This window comes from Schistocerca nitens, chromosome 7, assembly GCF_023898315.1.
Source record: "Schistocerca nitens isolate TAMUIC-IGC-003100 chromosome 7, iqSchNite1.1, whole genome shotgun sequence".
Classification (NCBI taxonomy): domain Eukaryota; kingdom Metazoa; phylum Arthropoda; class Insecta; order Orthoptera; family Acrididae; genus Schistocerca; species Schistocerca nitens.
Genome location: NC_064620.1, coordinates 418,600,857 through 418,620,021, shown reverse-complemented (window position 1 = coordinate 418,620,021; position 19,165 = coordinate 418,600,857).

Sequence of the window (19,165 nt, the reverse complement as noted above, 5' to 3'; positions counted from 1 at the left end):
GCAACACCTACAACGTGCTGACACGAGGAAAGTTTCCAACCGATTTCTCATACACAAACAGCAGTTGACCGGCGTTGACTGGTGAAACGTTGTTGTGATGCCTCGTGTAAGGAGGAGAAATGCGTACCATCACGTTTCCGACTTTGATAAAGGACGGATTGTAGCCTATCGCGATTGCGGTTTATCGTATCGCGTCATTGCTGCTCGCGTTGGTCGAGAACCAATGACTGTTAGCAGCATATGGAATCGGTGGGTTCAGCAGGGTAATACGGAACGCCGTGCTGGATCCCAACGGCCTCGTATCACTAGCAGTCGAGATGACAGACATCTTATCCGCATGGTTGTAACGGATCGTGCAGCCACGTCTCGATCCCTCAGTCAACAGATGGGGACGTTTGCAAGACAACAACCATCTGCAAGAACTGTTCGACGACGTTTGCAGCAGCATGGACTATCAGCTTGGAGGCCATGGCTGCGGTTACCCTTGACGCTGCATCACAGACAGGAGCGCCCGCGATGGTGTACTCAACGAAGAACCTGGGTGCACGAATGGCAAAACGTCATTTTTTCGGATGAATCCAGGTTCTGTTTACAGCATCATGATGGTCGCATCCGTGTTTGGCGACATCGCGGTGAACGCACATTGGAAGCGTGTATTCGTCATCGCCGTACTGGCGTATCACCCGGCGTGATGGTATGGGGTGCCATTGGTTACACGTCTCGGTCACCTCTCGTTCGCCTTGACGGCACTTTGAACAGTGGACGTTACACTTCAGATGTGTTGCGACCCGTGGCTCTACCCTTTATTAAATCCCTGTGAAACCCTACATTTTAGCAGGATAATGGACGACCGCATGTTGCAGGTCCTGCACTGTCCTTTCTGGATACAGAAAATGTTCGACTGCTGCCCTGCCCAGCAGATTCTCCAGATCTCTCACCAACTGAAAACGTCTGGTCAATGGTGGCCGAGCAACTGGCTCGTCACAATACGCCAGTCACTACTCTTGATGAACTGTGGTATCGTGTTGAAGCTGCATGGGCAGCTGTACCTGTACATGGCATCCAAGCTCTGTCGGACTCAATGCCCAGGCGTATCAAGGCCGTTACTACGGCCAGAGGTGGTTGTTCTGGGCACTGATTTCTCAGGATCTATGCACCCAAATTGAGTGAAAATGTAATGACATGTCAATTCTAGTATAATATATTTGTCCAATGAATACCCGTTTATCATCTGCATTTCTTCTTGCTGTAGCAATTTTAATGGCCAGTAGTGTATTTCATAATAAAGTGTGGTGGAACGATATCTTTGTTTGAAAATTGTCGTAGTTTATGAGTAAAAACATAATTTCGAGAGCGTATTGGTAATATTAATAAAAGAACGTAGGAAGCAACACTGGATAAAATTCTCAAGGTAATATCCCTTTGATTCACTGCATGTCGCGCAGCGAGAGTTTAATAGTTTTCTATTGCATCCATCTTAGTCGATCTTTCCTTTTAATGAAAGCTGCAGTTTAAGTTTTATCGCTGTTTTCTTGACAGCATCGAATGAATTGAAACCACATGCAGTATACTTCTTTCACTGCTGGGGTTAAAATATTTCATCGCGAGCTCGCATAACAGAGAGCGTTAGCAGCTTGGCATTGTGACGAAGGCGCTTCCCTCAGTATGGAAGCAAGTGTGATGACAAAATCTACTCTCCGAGCACACCTACAGATAAATGCAATGGCGCGAACATGCTTCACTGGGAGGCTATCAAACCGGAGAGCGGCTGATTGTGGCCGTCTATGGCATGAGATCGTTCCTGACGCACATCGTACTTACCAGTTGTCATCTTGATTCTTTTTCCCACAGTCGCACTCGTTCTATAGTTAAGAACATCTTGCCACAAGAACAAGCGCTGTGCTAACGCTTTCGTCTAAACGCCCCTTTCCCCAACCCCCACACCTTCATACTAATTTTAACGGATACAAGTGTACATTGGTACATAAACAGAAATAAAACACTGTTCTACGAGACATGTACTGACGTCGGTATACGTCTGAAGGAAACAGACTTTGGAATCTGAGACGTGTCATACAGTAATCTTAATGTATTCGTGAGCGTTTCACATATTCTCAGAGATGATGCATACAGCAGCAACACCCTCGTTCGCATTTCAGGTTGTAGATTTTGTAGTACAGGAGAACAAAAGTTGATTGACTTTCCTTTAAATCCTAACAGTAATAATCTTAACATCCCACAGCTCTGAAAAACTTTACTTTCTTCGAATCACTCCCTTTATGTCAATCCCTAAACACTCAATCACACATACACACACACACAAACACACTCACACGCACACACACAATCGCTGCCCCCACATCTCTCTCTCTGTCACTCTCTCTGTCCTCCATCCTCCCCTTCATATTTACAATAAATTAATTTAATTATTTCCTTACTCTCTTAGATATTTTTCAAATGAACAACTGACTTGCCTAACTCACAAAACGCAATAGATCCACCCAAATAAAAAGAAGTGTTTGTACCCTATGTCAATTGGATATTACATATATCTGCTTACATTAATAAGAATGTATCTGACATCACACAACTAGCGCTGGGAATGCTTTAATGATAACACATGGAAGGTCGACCCACATATCTTATTACTTAACAACAACATTATCGTTACAATTTAAAAACTTATGAAAAGAATCAGAATTGTCGACAAAACCTGAACAGACTCAAATCATTAAAAACCAACTATAACAATTATATCATTAAGAGCAGTTCATGAAAATCGGAAGTACACAGTTCCCAAAAACAATAAAGTCTCACCGACTGGGCGTGGCTGCAAGCACGTTCAACAAATAATTTTATGAACTACATGAATTACAATAACAGCCATTAAGTGTACTAAGAATTCGCAAAACTTCGTGACAGTTACATAGTTGGACAACATTCATCAAAATACCGGAATGACCACAAGATATACCACTCATTGTAGTTGTTGGAAGTCTGCTTAGCAATGTATAACCCTTAATAAGATCCATTAAGCAATAAAATACACAGTCCCTCAAAACAGACAAACTGGGAGGGTATAAAATTTAAATATAAATGGCCACCTGTATATTCCAACCAACCATTAACAACAACCTTTAATAAATACGCAATTGCCCAAAATTCTGTGGTGTCACCGCTAGACACCACACTTGCTAGGTGGTAACTTAAATCGGCCGCGGTCCTGTAGTACATGTCGGACCCGCGTGTCGCCACTGTGGGATCGCAAACCTAGCGCCACCACAAAGCAGGTCTCGAGAGACTGAGGAGACCTCGTACCCCAGTTGTACGGACAACATAGCTAGCGATTGGACGTGCTAAGCCTTGCTCTCATTTGCCGAGAGATAGACAGTAGAATAGCCCCCTGCTAAGTTAAATGACGACCACCTAGCAAGGCGCCATTTGTATCAGTGCCAATAGCTTACGAGTATGCAGGAGAGATGTATTCCAACAAGAGAATAACGTTAAGTATTAAAAAAGCTACGTATTTTTCTTTAGTGCATTTATAAGTCTCATGTTCCAGACTTCACGCCCGTCTGCGTTAGCCTTGCGTGCCCTATCGGCTACAGCATTGTGTCTGGGCTGTATGGTCTAGACACAACATTATTGGCGACGAGAAAAAGAGTTTGTATTAATTCGTTTGTGTCATGGCTTCGCCACAATCTCCGGATGTACTGTCCGAATTTTTTCGCTTGCAGAATCAGCAGTCGCAGGCGTTATTGGATGCCCTGGGACAGCTCGTCCAGGGTCAACGTGTGCTGCAACACGATGCGGCAGCCGCCGCTTCATCGCTTCCGCAGCCACAACACGCCATTGCACCGCCCTTCCGTCATTTTGACTCATCCTTGGAGTCCTGGCCGGAATGGTCCCGCCAGTTCAGCTTTCATCTAGCCGCCTACAGAATTCAAGGTAATGAGCGGCAGCCGTTTTTGCTTTCTTGTGTCGGTGTGTGCACCTACTGTGTCATAGTGAAGCTGTTTCCCCGGCGCGACGTAGCAACTCTGTCCTACGAAGAAATTTTGTCGGCGTTAGATGCCTATTTCAAAGAAACAGTAAATGTTGTTGCAAAATGGTATACGTTCTTTCGTACAAAACGTACGGCCGGTCAGACTAATAGGGAGTGGGTTGCGACATTGCAGGGACTTACTAGGGAGTGTGCCTTTGAATGTGAATGTGGCCTCCCTTATTCAGATACTATGGTGCGTGATGCAATTGCACAGAACGTTTCTGATGTTTGCATACGGGAACAGATTTTGAAACTAGTAAATCCCTCCCTTCAACAAGTGATAGACATATTGGATAGGCAAGACACACTTGACTCTGCTCAGGACTCATTTGCAACTTCGCTAGCAGTGTGTCACATTAACCGGCCCGCCGGGCCCGCTGCACGGGACGCTACGCGGCCCTCGCGCCCGTCACAGCGGCGGCAGCCTACCTTGCAAACACGTGCGCCGCGTAAGCAAGCAACTGTAGTGAAATCATGCCCGCGGTGTGCAGCTAGACATTCGCGTGAAAATTGCCCGTCACGCCACGCTATTTGCTTTTACTGTCAAAAGAAAGGACATGTTCAAAGTGTTTGCCAGAAAAAGCTTAGATCAGACAATCACAATAATTCCAGGCCCTTTGCTTCGCGCCAGAATCGAACCCAGGACAATCAGGCTCGTGGACCTTCGCCCATGGACATTCATGTAGTTCATTCCCACCCGTCCAGTGACACTTTAGCTAACGGTGACTGTGTTCGTCCCACAAACAGTGTGCGTCGACGTCGCCGAAAATCCCGTGAAGTCGCAAGTGCTTCTGTACCTGTATCAGTTCAAATTGCACGTGACAGTCGCTCTTGTCGTCAGCAGGACAATAAACTTTTTGTGGACTTAGACTTTGAAGGCAAAGTGATACCCTTCCAGCTCGATACCGGAGCTGCAGTTTCATTGCTCAATCACGACACGTACAAACAACTGGGCAAACCGCCATTGCGTGCCGCGAATGTTAAGTTACATAGTTACTCTGGACAGCATATACCTGTGTTAGGACAGTGCAGCCTTCTTGCCACATACATGGGACAGACAAAACTTGTATCATTTTACGTTCTTCGTTCTACTTCTGCAGTGAACTTGTTTGGTTTAGATTTATTTCAATTGTTTAATATGTCTATAGTAACTCAGGTCCTATCAGTGAATCAGACTGTGCCTTCCGCCAGTGTTTCTAGTCTATGTGAAGAATTTGCAGACATTTTTGCACCGGGCCTTGGTTGCGCTAAGAACTATGAAGCGCACTGAAAGACAACGCACAACCGAAATTTTTCAGAGCGCGCAATGTTCCCCACGCATTGCGTGATGAGGTCGCCAGAACATTAGCCGATTTAGAATCTCAAGGTGTAATTGAACGTGTGCAGGCTTCTCTCTGGGCCTCACCCTTAGTAATTTTGCCAAAACCTTCCGGTAAACTGAGACTTTGTGTGGACTTCAAGGCAACAGTGAATCCACAACTTGTGACTGCCACTTTTCCTTTGCCCCGCCCGGAAGATCTTTTTGACAAACTGTGCCCGGGAAAATATTTTTCCAAATTGGACCTAGCAGATGCGTACTTGCAAATACCTGTGGACGAAGAATCCCAGCGCGTCTTAGTGGTTAACACGCATCTTGGCTTGTATCGCTTCAAAAGACTACCGTTCGGGTGTGCATCCGCCCCTGCTTTGTTTCAGCAATATTTACAAACTGTTTGTGCGTCGGTCCCTACTGCTGCGAACTATCTGGACGATATTGTGATCTCAGGAAAGACAGAGGCCGAACATTTGCAAAATCTCCGAACATTATTTCAGGTCTTGCGTCAGAATGGTCTTCGCTTGAGGAAGGACAAATGTGTGTTTTTTGCTCGTGACTTACCCTACCTGGGGCATGTCATAAATGCCCAAGGTATACATCCGAGTCCAGAGCACCTCCGTGCCATACAGGATTTACCTGCACCGCGGAACTTGAAACAGCTACAGAGTGTGTTGGGTAAAATTAATTATTATGCAAAGTTTGTGCCGCGCGCTTCTTCCATTTCAGCTCCGCTTCATCGCTTACGCCGTAAAGGTGTTCCGTTCGTCTGGACGACGGAATGCGACCGCGCCTTTCGCCAGTTGAAATCGGCGTTACTTTCAAATACGTGCCTTACGCCATTCGATCCCCGAAAACCTCTTTTGTTGATGGTAGATGCCTCGGATTTCGGGATCGGTGCTGTGCTTGCGCACAAAGATGGTTCGCATGATCGCCCTATTGCCTTTACGTCCAAATTTCTCTCATCTGCGCAAAGAAATTATTCCCAGATAGAGAAAGAAGCTTTAGCTCTCGTGTTTGGTGTTACAAAGTTTCATGATTTCTTGTATGGTCGTCACTTTACAATCATCACGGACCACAAACCTTTGACATCGCTTTTTCATCCGAACAAGCCTGTACCTCCACGTACAGCGCAGAAATTCATTCGCTGGTCTCTTTTTCTCTCGCAGTACCGCTACGATATCTTGTATCGGTCCACTGCTAAGCACGGAAACGCTGATGCGTTGTCCCGTTTGCCTGTTGCTGAGGATAAAGCATTCGATTCTTCCGAACTTGCTTGCATGTTCATTGATTCGGAAACCGATGACGTGGTCGAATCGTTTCCGATTGATTTTCGTCGTGTAGCTACAGCCACAGCTGCTGACCCTGTCCTTGCTACTGTTTTGCGTTTTGTTGCTACGCAATGGCCCTTGTCAAAGTCACGGATCGAGGATCCTTTGGTTCGCCGTTTTTTTGCTCACAAGGAGAGACTTTTTGTACGACGTGGTGTTTTGTTGTTGCGTTCCGATAATGATCAATCCAGAGTCGTGGTCCCACGTTCGTTACAGTCCTCTGTCTTAAAGCTTCTTCACCAAGGACATTGGGGTATAGTGCGTACGAAACAACTTGCTCGTCAGCACTGTACTTGGTTCGGAATCGATGCTGCAATTACGAATATGTGCTCCTCTTGCGTGGCGTGTGCCGAACAGCAATCCGCACCGCCGCGGCAATTCTTTGCATGGCCGAAAGCCACTTCCCCTTGGCAACGCTTGCACATCGATTTTGCTGGTCCATTCTGGAATGCTCGATGGTTGGTTGTGGTCGATGCTTTCAGTAATTTTCCTTTTGTTGTCCGGATGTCTTCCACGACGTCTTCTGCCACAATCCAAGCCTTGTCTGCTATCTTTTGCATTGAAGGTCTTCCGCAGACTATTGTTTCCGACAATGGCCCACAATTCATGTCCGCAGAATTTCAGTCCTTCTGCGAGGCCAACGGTATTCAACATCTGACATCCGCGCCGTTTTCGCCTCAGTCCAACGGTGCCGCTGAACGATTGGTCCGGACTTTCAAGTCACAGATGTTGAAATTGAAAGAGTCGCATTCTCGGGAGGACGCTTTGTTGCTCTTTTTGTCTTCGTATCGCTCTCAGCCCCGCGATGGTCGCTCGCCGGCTGAATTGCTCCATGGTCGTTCTCATCGCACCTTGATGTCTTTGCTGCATCCGCCACATCAGGTTCCTGTGCAGCGGCAGACTCCTGCTTTTGCTCCTGGCGACGTTGTCTATTATCGCAACTATCGCGGTTCACAGCGTTGGCTCGCAGGGCGCATTCTTCGCTGCCTCGGCCGCGCGATGTATTTGGTTTTGGGGGCCTCTGGTGAGGTGCGTCGGCATCTCAATCAGCTGCGCCTCTGTCGTCGCCTGGGTTCTGCCGCTCCCCGTCTGCTTTCAGCGACGGAGCCGTCCGGTCAGCGCCTTTGGGACCCATCTACTGGCTCGTCTCATCCCCAGGTGTTACCGACGCTGCCTTCCCTTTTGCCTCATGGCGTCGCGCCGCCGCCGCAGCCGCCGCCGCCGCCGCCCGCAGTGGACGCTTCGCTGCAACCGCCCGGCGCCTCCCAGGGTCACGCGCCGCCGCTCGCTTCCCGTGACCAGCCGTCCTCCGCCATGGACCTCTTGCCCGCTCCGGACCAGATGTCGTCATCGCGCGTCGGATTCCCCGACGCAATGGAGGTCGACCCTTCGGCCCCTCCTGTCTCATTACGTGCGCATACACCGCATGTTGACGTGCACCCTGGACTAGGTTTTCAGGCGTTTCCTAGCTCCCCTCGGACCGAATGGCCGGGTGCGGATGGCACAGCCTCGCCTGTTGTTAGGTTCCCCACCTCATCGCATACGTCAACATGCGGTCCTCCCAACGGCGGGCGGAAGCCTTATCTCACGACCGTTCGCCGATTTGCGGGGGAGGAATGTGGTGTCACCGCTAGACACCACACTTGCTAGGTGGTAACTTAAAACGGCCGCGGTCCTGTAGTACATGTCGGACCCGCGTGTCGCCACTGTGGGATCGCAAACCTAGCGCCACCACAAGGCAGGTCTCGAGAGACTGAGGAGACCTCGTACCCCAGTTGTACGGACAACATAGCTAGCGATTGGACGTGCTAAGCCTTGCTCTCATTTGCCGAGAGATAGACAGTAGAATAGCCCCCTGCTAAGTTAAATGACGACCACCTAGCAAGGCGCCATTTGTATCAGTGCCAATAGCTTACGAGTATGCAGGAGAGATGTATTCCAACAAGAGAATAAAGTTAAGTATTAAAAAAGCTACGTATTTTTCTTTAGTGCATTTATAAGTCTCATGTTCCAGACTTCACGCCCGTCTGCGTTAGCCTTGCGTGCCCTATCGGCTACAGCATTGTGTCTGGGCTGTATGGTCTAGACACAACAAATTCAAAGTAAGCAGAGAGCTACAGCAGACGGCTACCACAGCCAATAAGGAACGAGTAGCGAAATTTTACAACAAGGGGAGTAGCTAATGACTGTGGATCATGGTAAGGCTCAGAAGTTTATATTGATAAGTAACAGGTCTTAAACTTGACGCGCTGAGAAGCAGTAATAAGAGTGCAAACTTTAAACGAATAGTTACAGAGGTATAATGAGGAAGAACCTCAAGCTTGGCAACACTCCTTAACTTCCTGAGTTCCTTAAATTCACCAAACAGGTCCAACTACGCGTTCTGCTTTAACGGTGACACACCACCGTGGCACGCGTCAACGATCAACTTCACTTGAGCCACCACAACACGGCTGGTAGGGTCACCAGACTGCCGACCAACCCGGACGCCGTGGGACGACAGAAGTGCCTCCGTGGCAAAAAGCAAACACGCCTCTTCTCCGGGCAGAAACAGTAACGCATGGTTTGCCGCAAAGGATACCTTGCCAATACACCTAAAAAGCGAACAGTAATTTGAGCAAATAAGGTTCAAAATGTCTCTGAGCACTATGGGACTCAACATCTTAGGTCATAAGTCCCCTAGAACTTAGAACTACTTAAACCTAACTAACCTAAGGACATCACACACACCCATGCCCGAGGCAGGATTCGAACCTGCGACCGTAGCAGTCCCGCGGTTCCGGACTGCAGCGCCAGAACCGCTAGACCACCGCGGCCGGCAGCAAATAAGGCTGCACACAAGAATGGCCAATGAGTAACGGAACTTATAGCCGGCCGCTGTGGACGAGTGGTTCTAGGCGCTTCAGTCTGGAACGGCGCGACCGCTACGGTCGCAGGTTCGAATCCTGTCTCGGGAATGGATGTGTGTGATGTCCTTAGGTTTGTTAGGTTTAAGTAGTTCTAAGTTCTAGGGGACTGATGACCTCAGATGTTAAGTCCCATAGTGCTCACTAGGGAACCTCCCCATCGCACCCCCCTCAGATTTAGTTATAAGTTGGCACAGTGGATAGCCCTTGAAAAACGGATCACAGATCAATCGAGAAAACAGGAAGAAGTTGTGTGGAAGTATGAAAAAAATAAGCAAAATATAGAAACTGAGTAGTCCATTCGGATGATAGGCAACATCAAGGAAAATATGAGCACAGGAGCGCCGTGGTCCTGTGGTTAGCGTGAGCAGCTGTGGAACAAGAGGTCCTCGGTTCAAGTCTTCCCTCAAGTGAAAATTTTATTTACTTCATTTTCGCAAAGTTATGATCTGTCCGTTCGTTCATTGACGTCTCTGTTCACTGTAATAAGTTTAGTGTCAGTGTTTTGCGACCGCACCGCAAAACCGTGCGATTAGTAGACGAAAGGACGTGCCTCTCCAATGGGAACCGAAAACATTTGATCGCAAGGTCATAGGTCAAACGATTCCTCCACAGGGAAACACGTCTGATATATTCTATACGACACTGGTGACGGCATGTGCTTCACATGACAGGAATATGTTGTCGACCCACCTAACTTGTACATTTGGCGAATGGGTAAAAAGATTTTTCTACCTTGCTCGATTTAGATTTTCTTGCGGATGTGATAATCACTCCCAAAAAGTGATGAAAAGATTACGGACGGACAGATAATAATTGTCTAAAATTAAAAATTAAACTTTCAACTCGAGGGAAGACTTGAACCAACGACCTTTAGTTCCGCATCTGCTCACGCTAACCATGGGACCACGGCGCCCCTCAACTATCACCTCCATTGATGTTGCCTGTCATGCACATGGACTACTCAGTTTGTATATTTTGCTTATTTTTTTTTCATAGATCCACACAACTTCTTCCTGTTTTCTCGATTAATCTGTGTCCAGTTTTGAAGGCCTATCAACTGTGCCAACTTATAACTAAATCTGAGGGGGGTGCGATGGGGAGGTTCCCTTGTCAGAGCCATTTGAACCGTCTGAACGGAACTTGTAACACGGAATACACTTGTATGACATATGGCCTGGAACACAAATGGCAATTAGTAGCACTGACCGATGGTCACGCGCTCAACCACTCGAAGGCGCGTTAATATAACAGGTCCAATTCCATATAACGCAGACATGGCGGTACATATCAAGCACTCAAAATAAGAAAACACGTAACTGCACTCAGGTATGAAGGAGCCGTGACTTGCAGAATTCCAACCAGGGTGTTACAGCCTCCACTCCGTACAGGCGGTCGTCGACGTGCCGTAAACTTTAATTAAGCTTGAATGAGACTTTCACTCTGCAGCGGAGTGTGCGCTGATATGAAACTTCCTGGCAGATTAAAACTGTGTGCCCGACCGAGACTCGAACTCGGGACCTTTGCCTTTCGCGGGCAAGTGCTCCACCATCTGAGCTACCGAAGCACGACTCACGCCCGGTACTCACAGCTTTACTTCTGCCAGTATCTCGTTTAATTAAGCTTGCGGAGTAAGCTGGGAACGTGCCGACCAGACCGCATGCAACGTTCGTAGGTCTCTGCGCCGCCCGCCGCTACCAGTCCTTGAGCTAGCCGGGCAGGTTTTCCCCCGACCGATTTAACCTTACGCGGCTTCTCGAGACCCACACTGGACATCTGGATTCCTCCAAAAGCCACAACTTGTCAGCCACGTGCCCTCCAGCCAACTGTTACTCCAGACCCCTCCAAACCAACCACACACACGCCTCGATCCAAGACCTTAGCTAGCGACACGCGATCGAATCGATATCGGCAACCTAAGTAGTTAGTGGCCCCAGTGGAATGCTATGCCGTCAAGATTAGAGCCGCCACGGCTCAGCATCTATCCATGTATAGTTCGATATCAACGTACCATTTCAACATTTAGTTAGTTATAGCTCGCAACAGATAAAAGCAAACAGCTCTAGCATATCAAAAACTTTGCTCTCCTTTTCACATTCCTTTCATCCTGTATATCTGTATGCCAACCAATATTGTTATTCATGTATAATTTTACCACTTTTGGCAACATAATTATTCACTTAATATTTTCAACATGTCACCTGACCGATGAACGAGTACGAAATATAAACTTGACAGAAAATGATTCGTGTACCATAAGAAATAGTTAGTATAACATATCTATTCATCTACTCGACCACAATTCTCTACAATGCTTTAAGATTTACTCTGAAATAATGGTGTTTTGCTGTATGTTCTTTGCACCTTTAAACAGTGTTTCTGTTTTTCCTATATGTTCTTTGCACCTACAGTAATAGTTTCCAACACCAACTTCGTTTGCAAAATGTAGCAGTTAATATGTGATGTGGTACGACAGAGAAATATACCTGTGACAGTTGGAGGTATTCTATTTTAGTAGTTTTATTTCCACATGTACGTTTACATTTAGTCTTTAGTCGAAGAAGCCAGCCGCTGTGGCCGAGTGGTTCTAGGCTCTTCAGTCTGGATCCGCGCTGCTGCTACGGGCGCAGGTTCGAATCCTGCCTCTGGCATGGATGTGTATGTGTGATGTCCTTACGTTAGTTAGGTTTCAGTAGTTGTAAGTCTATGGGACTGATGACCTCAGATGTTAAGTCCCATAGTGCTTAGAGACATTTGAACCATTCTTAGTCGAAGACCTCCACAGAGCCATGTTCTGAAATATTGTTTTCTTCTCCACTAGACAGTGCCGTAGGTTACCCCAAATATGTAATATAACATATACACATGTCGTACTAATACGTATAAATCTAATTGTTGATGGAAGATTAAACCCTTGAAATGCGTTGTGGATAGAAACATACACTGACTGGTAGGAGTACGCTAGCAGTATTATTTGGATTAATTGAATTCATCAGGTCTAGTGAGACTACGTGAGCGGAAGGTACTTGGTAATGAAAAGATACACAACTTCCACAACTCTGATAAGAAAACATAAATATCAGAAAGAAGACTATAAAATTTACAAAGAAACATAAATTAGATCTACAGTTGTACGTACATTAAATAATATGGTTCACTACATGTCTTTAAAGTATTGCGATGAACTCGTGAACAGAATAATGTCTTGTTATTGTTATTGTGGTGTCACCGCCAGACACCACACTTGCTAGGTGGTAGCTTTTAAATCGGCCGCGGTCCATTAGTATACGTCGGACCCGCGTGTCGCCACTGTCAGTAATTGCAGACCGAGCGCCGCCACACGGCAGGTCTAGAGAGACTTACTAGCACTCGCCCCAGTTGTACAGCCGACGTTGCTAGGAAAGGTTCACTGAGAATTACGCTCTCATTTGCCGAGACGATAGTTAGCATAGCCTTCAGCTAAGTCAATTGCTACGACCTAGCAAGGCGCCATTTCTCCTTTGCTATGTATCTAATGAAGCATGTACAGTAACAAGACCAATGTTCACCAATTATGGATTAAAGTTAAGTATTCCAGAAGCTACGTACTTTTCTTTATAGCATTCATTACGTATCCTGTTTCAGACCTCACGCCAGCCTGCGTGAGTTTATAGCGTGCATTTCGGCTTCGTCAAACAACACGGTGTTGGCACTTCTGCCGACACTTCAGTTATGGTCTCCAGTCCAAAGACTGGTTTGATGCAGCTCTCCATGCTAGTTTATCTTGTGTAAGCCTGTTCAATGCAATGTAAGCACTGCAACATCTGTTTGAATCTGATTATTGCATTCAGCCCTTGGTCCCGCTCTCCCTACAATTCTTACCACCCAAACCTCCCACCCTTACCAAACTCCTTCATTCATCTGGGTGTGTATTATCTACCAATGCCTTCTTTTAGTCAAATTATGCCATAAATTTCTTTTTTCCACAGTTATATTCAGTACATTCACATTTGTTATCCCACATACCAGTTTAACAGTGAATATTCTTCCGTAGCACAACATTTCTAAATCTTCTATCGTCTTCTTGTCCACGTTTCACTTTCTTACAGACGCCTTCGAAAAATATTTCCTAACAATGTCCTTAAACTTAAATTCGACGTTAACAAAGTTCTGTTTTTTTTCACTAATGCTTTTCTTGTTATTGCCATTCTGCTTTTTAAATCCTCTCTACATCGGGCATCATCAATTATATTGCTCGACAAGTAGCAAAACTCATTTATTACTTTTAGTGTTTCCATTTCTCAATATAATTTTCTCATCATCACCTGATTTAATTCGACTACATTCGATTACCCTTGTTTTACTTTCGTTTATGTACATGTTATAATTTTTTCATGACACTGACCATTTCGTTCAGCTGCGCATCCAAATGTTTTGCTGTCTCTTACAGTCTACAATGTGATCGGCAAACTTCAAATTTTTATTAGTTCTCCCTCATCATTAATTTCTTTCCCAATTTCTCCTTAATGACTCGCTCAGTATACATATTGAACAATATCGCGGACAGACTAAACGCTGTCGTTCTAACTTCTCAACTTTTGCTTCCATTGCATGTCCTGTAACAGCAGTCCGGTTCCAGGAAAAGTTGTTCATGAGTCTTAGATCCTTGCATTTTATCCTTTCTACTTCAGAATTTCAAAAAGTTTATTCCAGCCCACTGTCAAACGCTTCCTCTAAACGTACACACGTTACAAATGTAGGTTTGCGTTTCATTATCTAATTTGTAAGGTAAATCACAGAGTCAGTATTGCCTCAAGTGTTCCTAAATTTTTTCGAAACTCTAACTGATCTCCCACGCCGGCCGAAGTGGCCGTGCGGTTAAAGGCGCTGCAGTCTGGAACCGCAAGACCGCTACGGTCGCAGGTTCGAATCCTGCCTCGGGCATGGATGTTTGTGATGTCCTTAGGTTAGTTAGGTTTAACTAGTTCTAGGGGACTAATGACCTCAGCAGTTGAGTCCCATAGTGCTCAGAGCCATTTTTTTGATCTCCCACGATGTGGCTTCCACCAATTGTTCTGTTTTTCAGCAAATATTTGTTTTCAGGATTTTTGCAACCATGATTTATTCCATAATTATCAAGGTGAAAACCGTTTTTCAGTATAATGTTCACTGAATGCATGTGGTACGCTCTTTCCAACGATTCCGTATCGTTTACCACAAGTCGGGAGGGATGATAAAATTCCAAGGCTAAATTCCTAGGCTGCTTCCCTTTCATATCCTTCAACCAACTCTATTAGATGTCGAGATTAGTTTGGGAATGCTTGCTTGTATAGCTTCTCGAGTAGGTAGCCGATCTCGTGATTCTGCGCAGTGCAATACATGCCCAAAGCCTGCTCTCACTACATGTTTGCAAGCTGGTTATCGCATCGTCAATGACCTTTTTTTTTGTAAGAAATCACTATTACGTATTTTAGATGATGCTACTTTGCTTTGTAAAATTGAATGTAAGTTCGACTGTACCTGCTGGGTTGTAAAGCTTATCTGTTATTTTTAAAGTAAATATATTCTATGTTAAACTCACGACTTCATTTGCCAGACATATCGTTCTTTGTGGACCGTCACCTTGACCTTTACTAATATCAAATACGCGAGGCGTAGTCACTCTGGCGACTGAACTAAAACGCTGCACCAGCAATTACTAAGAATAATAATCAGAATATCTCTGCACTGCAATTAGGTTGCAGATACTGATAAAAAAAGATACGTCGTACAATGTTGGGCTGCTGGTGCGGCAATGGGGTACTGTGTTGTATCACCTCAGTCATCTAGTGCCGTGTTATGTACGAAACGAATTATGGTTGCAAATTCTCACAAGAAATTGTTTTCTGTGTTCTAAGTTATGTGTACACACAGAAGGGGAGTCACCCCCGTAGCACAGCTGGATGCTACATGTGGAAAGGCAACACATGTTTAAAGTAATCTACTGCATTCAGGAATATGTTCATTTATTTGCTACTTACACATCCTAGATGTACAAGCCCTCATTTAATTTCTTTTCGTTGCGCTGAATTTATGAAAGCGAGTATTGCAACTAATTTTCGAGTCACATTCCGTTACTAGATTTTTAGACATTAGAAATTTACATTCTGCATATCTGCAAAATATCAGGGCCTATTTGTCACTACCGATATAGTCGTCTATGCTTCTTTGTACACACACACACACACACACACACACACACATATATATATATATATATATATATATATATATATATATATATATATATATATATATATAGTAAAGACAGTGAGTAATGCTAAGTAAGGAACCTAGAAAAACTCTATGTCCAAAAATGGACAACTGATGGAAACCAAAATTTGTTCAGTGGAAAACGTATGTGCACCTGTTGGTAAATTAAAAGAAAATATCCTCGTAAAAAATTACAAAAAGTTTCATTAATAATATTGCCTAAGACAGGCAAGGTCCTGTGTTTGACACCCAGTCCAGCACACAATTTTAATCTCACATAAAATTTGACAACACAGCAAATCCTGCTCCTAAGTAAAATCTTCATTCAGATAAGAGGTTCTGCTCTGATTCATATTGCGAGGAAACGATGTTATACAAGAGGGAAACAAGGTCAAGGGCAACAAGAAAAATGTCGGCAGCATTTGGGTCAGGGGCGCTTAATACTATACGATACTTTTCCTGCTACCCGGCGTCTACAATGAAATCTGTTGTCCAACCTATACTTGGAGTAAGATGCGCATCCTCTCGTTGGTGTGACATTTCCTTTGTCTCTAAAACGGGACGTGTTATGAAGTTTCGTCTTCAATCTTTAATAAGCTTTTTCTTGTCCGAAATTCCTCAGTGCCTAAATACACTGAAGAGCCAAAGAAACTGGTACACCTGCCTAAAAGCGTGTACGTCCCCCGCAAGAACACAAAAGTACCACACCACGCCTTGGCACGAACTCGACTAATGTCGGAAGTAGTACTGGAGGGAACTGAGAACATTAATCCTGCAGGGCTATCCATAAATCAGTAACTCTACGAGGGGGTGAAGATCTCGTCTGAACAGCACGTTGCCAGGCATCCCAGATACTCTCAATAATGTTTATGTTTGGAGACTCTGGTGGTCAGCGGAAGTGTTTAAACTCAGAAATGTGTTCCTGCAGCCACTCTGTAGCAGTTGTGGACGTGTGGGGTGTCGCATTGTCTTACAGGAATTGCCCAAGACCGTCGAAATGCACAATGGACATGAATGGATGCAAGTGATCAGACAGGATGCTTACGTACTTGCCATCTGTCAGAGTCGTATGTAGACGTATCAGGGGTCCCATATCACTCCAACTACACACGCCCCGCCGGCCGTTGTGGCCGAGCGGTTCTAGGCGCTTCGGTCCGGAACCGCGCTACTGCTACGGTCGCAGGTTCGAATCCTGCCTCGGGCATGGATGTGTGTGACGTCCTTAGTTAGGTTTAAGTAGTTCCAAGTCTAGGGGAACTGATGACCTCAGATGTTAAGTCCCATAGTGCTTGGAGTCTCTCTCTCTCTCTCTCTTTTTTTTTTTTTTTTTTCGCTCTATGCAATTTGAAACGAGACTCGTTCGACCACGCACCGTGCTTCCAGTTATCAACAGTCCAATGTCGGTTTTGACGGGTCCAGGCGAGACACAAAGCTTTGTGTCGTGCCGTCATCAAGGGTACACGAGTGAGCCTTCGGCTCCGAAAGCCCATATCGATGATATTTCGTTGAACGGTTCTCACATTGACACTTGTTGAAGGCCGAGCATTGAATTCTGCACCAATTTGCGGAAGGATTTCCCTTCTCTCATGTTGAACGTACCTCTTCAGTCGTCCTTGGTCCGGTCCTGTTCTTACAGTATTTTTTGGCCGCAGCGATGTTGGAGATTCGATGTTTTACCGGATTGCTGATATACACGGTACACTCGTGAAATACGGGAAAATTCCCACTTCATCGTTACCTCGGAGATGCTGTGCCCCATCGCTCCTGCGCCAACTGTAACACTACGTTCAGACTCACTTAAATCTTGGTAACCTGTCGTTCTAGCAGCAGTAACCGGTCTAACAACTGCGCCAGACACTAAGTCGTCTTATACAGGCGTTGCCGGCTGCAGCGCTGTATTCTGCCTATTTACAGATCTCTGTATTTGAATTCGCATGCCTATACCACTTTATTTAGCGCTTCAGTGTATTATGAGTGAAGCCAAGTTTCAGTCGTCTGACCGAACATGAGAATTGCCTCTCTCCACATCAAGCCTTGGTGCGCGAACTATCCTACGGAAATGTCGACTGCGTATCGATCCCACCAATATTGTATTAATCCCTCCAAATCCTTGAACACCACGCACTTCGTCCTTCTTTCTGAATCCGCTTACCCTCTCCTGTAAGAACCCTTTGCCAGTTCACATCTTTTTCCCACCTTCTCGCTCACTTGAACCACTCTTTATATCTTGTATTTCTGTATTTCCTGTACCCTCATCTCCAAAAACCTCATTAGTTTTCCCATAATCATAAATCCTGATTTGCAGCCGCGCATACGTAAACACATCCCACCTTCTCTACACTTACATACGCTTACACACGCTCAGTATCCTCTCCCGCAGCAATTTTAACTCAATCCCACTCCATGACAACTATTCGCCCGAACACATACGTCTCCCACCAGATTTAATCCGCTCCTCCATATTCATTTCCGACTTCATGGCTCCCCTCCCTCCACTGTCTGCACCCAGAATCCCACATTTTCGTACCACATTACACCTGTCCCCACAACCCAACACAACTGAACCACGTTGCTCCACAAACACTTCAATTACTCCAAAGTACCAATACTTTTTCCTCCTCATTATTCTTTCTAAGTGCAGATTGCTACGATCAAGTGGTAGTGAAGTGTTTGTTTCAATTTTCTCGCAAGGCATTGTTTTTACTAAATGAAAAGCACAATTTTGTGTGTGTTCCACAGGATTAATTTATTTAGTTAAACGGTTTTCGGTTTAAAAGGCCATGATTAGACTTGAACTAATTACACACGAAATGTATTTGCATTTGCAAACATGGACAACCATCAACTGTGTAATGGAATGGCGACAATGACAATTTGTGCTGAACCGAGAATCGAATCGGGATTTCCAGCTTATCGCGAGCAATTGTCTTAGCATGAAGCTATCCGAGCAAGACTCACGGCCAGACCAAACTTGCATATATCGTAAACCACGTGTCTAGAACCTGCACGCGCACATCCGTTATGTATACAACAGGCCATTAAAATTGCTACACCAAGAAGAAATGCAGATGATAAACGGGTATTCATTGGATAAATATATTATACTAGAACTGCCATACCATTACATTCTCATGCAATTTGGGTACATAGATCCTGAGAAATAAGTACCCAGAACAACCACCTCTGGCCGTTGTAACGGCCTTGATACGCCTGGGCATTGAGTCCGACAGAGGTTGGATGGCATGTACAGGTACAGCTGCCCATGCAGCTTCAACACGATACCACAGTTCATCAAGAGTAGTGACTGGCGTATTGTGACGAGCCAGTTGCTCGGCCACCA